Source organism: Eptatretus burgeri, chromosome 4 (genome assembly GCF_056783735.1).
Source record: "Eptatretus burgeri isolate ZD-2024b chromosome 4, Ebu_testis_v1, whole genome shotgun sequence".
Taxonomy (NCBI): Eukaryota; Metazoa; Chordata; class Myxini; order Myxiniformes; family Myxinidae; genus Eptatretus; species Eptatretus burgeri.
In genome coordinates, this window is record NC_140964.1 from 122,100,220 (window position 1) to 122,106,219 (window position 6,000).

At 46.2% G+C, this 6,000-nt stretch overlaps 1 protein-coding gene across 10 annotated transcripts in view; it reads right to left on the reverse strand.

Annotated features, from left to right (window-relative positions):
• Positions 1-5,150, reverse strand: part of LOC147029004 (spermatid perinuclear RNA-binding protein-like) — a 190,442-nt gene extending 185,292 nt beyond the window's left edge. For 2 of the 10 annotated variants that reach the window (XM_085879923.1, XM_085879920.1), the window contains exon 1: positions 4,939-5,143. The gene's annotated coding sequence lies outside the window, so the exon portion shown is untranslated. Of the gene's footprint in view, positions 1-4,923 lie in introns of all 10 variants that reach the window. The other 8 variants (XM_085879922.1, XM_085879926.1, XR_015057794.1 and 5 more) reach the window with 7 other exon arrangements.
• Positions 5,151-6,000: the final 850 nt, after the last annotated feature.

Below are 6,000 nucleotides of genomic sequence, written 5' to 3' on the forward strand. Positions count from 1 at the left end.
TCTCCCTTGCACACAGCGACCTTTCACTCACGCGTGCCTCACTACTCACACAAACCATACTACTCACACGTGGTGCTCCATTCACTCGCGCGGGGGCACTCACCCGCGGTGCCTCACCCACACACGCGAGGGCACTCAACCGCTGTGCCTCATCCACACTGGCCGTTTCACTCACACACACGGCCTCTTCCACACACGGTGCCTCATCCACACACCGTCCCTCACTCACACACGCGGGGGCACTCACCCACGGTGCCTCACTCATACTGGCCGTTTCACTCACACACCATGTACTCACCTCACACGGTGCCTCATCCACACACGGCGTGCTGGGAAGCACGTACTCCGGCACCATCGCCACCACACCACTCACACACGGGGTCGCTTCCACACACGGGGACGCACTCACACCTTGCACCACACACACAGGGACAACCACACTGGGGATTTGTGTCCCCACAAGGGTGTCCGGGGCCTCTACACCCCCCAAGCTCTCCGTGCACCCGTCCACAGCACTCGTCCCCTCAACCTCGCAAAGCACGACCGAACTCACCTGGTCGTGACTCGCCTCAAGGGGGCATACTCCCTCCCCTCGTTCCTGGAGGAGGCCATCCAGGTGCTCGCACCGGGTCCCAACACGCTCCGCGAGCTCACCCCCATTGTCCTCCACTACCTCCGTGTGTGCGTGCGCGTCACTTACCCCGTCTTCATCGTGTTTATTGGTCTCTGCTTCTTTCTGGCGTCTTTCCCTTATCTTTATGTAGGTCAACCTTGCTTTCTCTTTAAGTCGCTCCCGTCCTTCCCTGTTTTTCACTCCTTGCTCTTTCACGATCTCCGCGTACCTCATCCTTGCTTTCCGTATTAATTGTTCTTTTCTCTCCCTCCCAATTACTTTCACCTCGTCTCTTGTCTCCCGAATTACTTTTTCCTTACCCGCCTCCACCGCGGGCCTGTCAGCCGTTGCACCCCCTTCCAGCTCGTTTGCCCCCACACGTGGAGTCGCCATTCCGAGTTCCCTGCTAACGGCCTTCATGCCCGCCTGCAGGCATCGGCCCATGTTCTGCGTCTCACCCCGCAGCTTTTTCGTTTCTTCCCTCATTTGCTGTGTACTCGCATCAATCTTTTCGTTCATGCTTTTTATTTCTGCATTCATTTGTGCCAGCATGGTGAATAGCTGGGCCATGTCGGATGCACTCAAGTGAGCCGTTTCGGCAGGGGTTGGGGAAGGGTCTTGGTGGAGAGGGGGGGAGGTGTCATACACCGCGGCCGCTGCCGCACCCACCTCGGGCCCTGGGTTCAGTTGGGCGAGTCCGTGTTCCTGCACAATCAAAATTTCCTGCTCGGGGATTCCATCCTGGACCATGGATTCTACATTACTACACATATACATTTCTAATACCCCCGGCTCCCGCTCGCCTTGAGACGCCATCTTGCTTCTCGTGAAGGGTTAATTTGCTCGCTCGTAATTTGGAGGGAATCGGGGGTCGCTTCTCTCACCCCTGGACCGATTCCCGTGAATTTCGCTGGAGACAGGAGAGCCCGTTTTCCTGTTCTCCGATACCAGTGCCGCGAGGAGCGCGATGAATTTGTATCCCACTCCTGACACCAGTGTTATGCGGTCTTCGCGCCCGCCGGCGTGCGGACGGCCACGTAACTCGAATCGCGGCACGTCGCCCACCGGACGGACAGTCCAGTCGTGGCCGTCTCGGACTAACGCCGGGAACCAGTCACGGGTGGACCTTCGGGTCTCACCGCGATCGAGCCAATCAGCCCCCGCGTGGGATAGGGTTGCTCGCCAAATTCGAACTACCTAAGTACCCACGCGGAGGGTAGACCGGGCGATCGCACCTCGCAGGTCGATTCTCGGACACGGGCCACTTAAGCGACCCGTTCCGTACTATCAGAATAACCGAGCGGTGTTATCGTCGACCTCGACGGTTCGATTAATTATCGGGCGTATTCAGCCCACTACCAACCCTTTACGTGAAGCAAGATGGGGATTCAATGGAGGAAAAGACGAAGCGAAGCGGGAGAACAGTTCAACAATAAAGCACATTTATTCTCGGCACACGGGAAGCACACAAATACAATTCCACCAAATGCACACAAAAAAAAGAAAACACAATTCCATTTACACAAAAAGCAAACATAAAAGTGAAAACACAGTGCAGAGCTAATTCCGACTACCGAGCACACGGCAACACTTATACAATTCTACTTCACAGACGGCGCCGACAACACATACCCAAAACCAAGGAAAAGAAATACCCTCAAGAATGAGGTAGGCCTGGGGCCGAGACCTGGTCGGGCCTACCCGTCTGGTGATGAGACGCGAGCGGCGATGGCCCCGCAACCTGCGGGCCTCGTGGACAGTGCCTGGCAGGGGGTGGGGAACGGGGCCCCTTGGTCGCACTATCTCAGCGCGGGGGGAAACAGGAGGGGTTGCTGATGCTCGGGGTATAGAGGATCTTTATTATATGCGACGAGCGTCTCCACCTCGGCCAGCTCGCGCTGTCGGCCTCCCAGGGGTGCAGCTCCCTGCACGACGCGAGCACCCCCTCGTTCTCGTTCTGCTGACTCTTTCGCTCCGACTTTTACGACTGGTTCCGACTCCTTCCTTCCTCGTTCCGACTTTTACTACTCCTTTTACTGACGAACACCGTCCTTTTATCCCCCCGTAACTTCGCCTTTGCCCCCCTCCCCTTGACCTTTCAACTCGCTCCCCATTGGCCCGACAAAAAGTGGGCGTGAAGGCTTTTTGATCCACAAATTTGCATATATCGATCGCCCTGGGGGCGGGGCCAATTCGCCCCTCGCTCACCGATTGGACGGCAAAAAGTGGGCGTGTGTCGTTTTGGATCCGTTTTTGAAGCAGAAAATCCGTGATTTTGTACACGCTGTTCAACGTGCGCCCTACACGAGTCCAGCATCGGTGCCCATGAGTGGCGCGAGATGACGGTGATGCGATGGTGGCGAGTTGTGACGGTAAAGGTCATGGCGGTTGTGGTGAAGCGGCGTTGTGGTTGGTGGTTGTTGTTGTGGTTGTGATGGTGGCGATTGGTCCAAAATAAAGATAGTAAAAGAAAAACGGCTATCCTGAAGAGTCGCAGCACGTATAAATGACATGTATTCCCACTAGACAACGGGTTTGGGCCTAACTACACATGCACTTACCGAGATACCTCACCTAAGGGACCTGAATGGTGGTTTGCGAATCTGGTAACCACAACAATATATATATATATATATATATATATATATATATATATACATATATATACATATACATGCATCTGTGTATATGTATGTATGTGTGTATATGTATGTATGTATGTGTGAATGTGTATATGTATGTGTATATGTGTGTATGTATGTATGTGTGTATGTGTGAATGTGTGTATATGTATGTATGTATGTATGTATGTATGTGTATATGTGTGTATATGTATGTGTATGTGTATGTGTGAATGTGTGAATATGTATGTATGTATGTATGTATGTATGTATGTATGTATGTGTGTATATGTATGTGTGTAGATGTATGTATGTATTATGTATGTATGTGTGAATGTGTGTTTATGTATGTATGTATGTGTATATGTGTGTATATGTATGTGTATATGTATGTGTATGTGTATATGTATGTGAACATGTATGTGTACATGTATATGTATGTGTACATGTATGTGTGTATGTCTGTATATGTATGTGTATGTGTGTGTATGTATGTGTATGTATGTGTATGTATATGTGCGTGTGCGCGTGTGCGTGTGCGTGTTTGTCCCCCTAATATCGGTGACTCGTAAAGTGGTGGATGAGGTCGACATCTTTTGGATTGTTCGTGATCTTTCCAGCCTGAAAAAGTTCACACTGCATTCCTGCAATAGAACTTACAAATACCTCTTTCCTTTATAGAGAAAATTAAACCAAAAGACAATGAAAGCAAAACGACAACGAACTATTTTCAGTTCACTCGGAAACAAAATCCTCTCAAAAAATAAAAAAAAACACAACACAACACACAACACAACCACACAATGCACAACACAACAAAACCATACAACAACCACACAACACAACACACAACCAAACAACACAACCACACACAACACAACAAAACAAAACACAACCAAACAACGCACAACACTACGCACAACAAAACAACCACACAACGCACAACACAACACAACCACACAACGCACAACACAACCACACAACACAACACAACCACACAACGCACAACACTACGCACAACAAAACAACCACACAACGCACAACACAACACAACCACACAACGCAAAACACAACCACACAACACAACACAACCACACAACGCACAACACTACGCACAACAAACAACACAACACAACCACACAACGCACAACATAACCACACAACACAACACAACCAAACAACGCACAACACTACGCACAACAAAACAACCACACACAACACAACAAAACAAAACACAACCAAACAAGGCACAACCCGCCCCACAACAAAACAACCCCACAACGCACAACACAACACAACCACACACCGCACAACACAACCACACAACACAACACAACCACACAACGCACAACACTACGCACAACAAAACAACCACACAACGCACAACACAACACAACCACACAACGCACAACATAACCACACAACACAACACAACCAAACAACGCACAACACTACGCACAACAAAACAACCACACAACGCACAACACAACACAACCACACAACGCACAACACAACCACACAACACAACACAACACAACCACACAACGCACAAGACAATACCCAACACATTTTTAGAGTACTCAAACTCGATCACGTTTGTCACAAATTTCCTGACAACTCAACCTCTTGAAAAGAAATCGATGAACAATAATAAATTATATTATCAATCCCATGTTCGGCATTGCTTACACAACATGGACGTACCAAGGCAAGATCGAGAACCTTTGTAAAATGCGTGTAAAATGATGGCAAACTCACACAAGGCCCAACACCGTCTCTTCCGCACCAAGGAAAGCTCAATCAAGCAATCGTTTCTTCCTATTTACCTTTTCTCGTTTTGCAAACATAAAACTACCAAACCCGAACACGAAGATAACGACACGATACCGGCAAATATAAAGATGTCAAGGAAGGCTACCTATACACCGCCTAACAGCTCTGATGAACTCCACACGTGCCTGTGCGAATTTAAAGGAAAATTGTTGGATACCAAAAGTAAGAATTTCAAGAACACAAATATAGGCGCAAAACAAATTTATTATAGATAAAATAAAAAAAATATATTTACAGGGATAACCAGCACTGTGGCCGCTGTGCGTTTTGAAGGAATGATTAACGGAAAGTGGAAAGTGATATAATAAAAATAGTTATTTTCACGTCATTCACAGTGAGGTCGACGTATCAGGGTGTGTTGCAAGAAATTATCAATGGGGTGGGTGGGGTATATATAAATAAATAACAATAATTGTTTTTTAAACAAAATAAAATAAAGGGTGGATAAACAAAATAAATAAATAAAAATATCATGAAAGGCAAACTGAGGCCACATATATGTATATATATATGTATATATATATGTATATATATATGTATATATATATGTATATACATATATATATACATACATATATATATACATATATATATACATATATATATACATATATATATACATATATATATACATATATATATACATATATATATACATACATATATATATATACATACATATATATATATACATACATATATATATATATATATATATATACATATATACATATATGTAAAAAACAGTTAACCATCCGGATTAAAAAACACAAAACGGAAGGACAGGCTTTTTTTTTTGATTCAAGATGGCCGCCAGATTTTTCGTTCAAAATGGCCACTGGCAATTTCATTCAAAGCCAATTCATGTTTAATGCACAGAAACACTTAAAAATAATCACACATCATACACATACCTATATCGACTTGTTAATA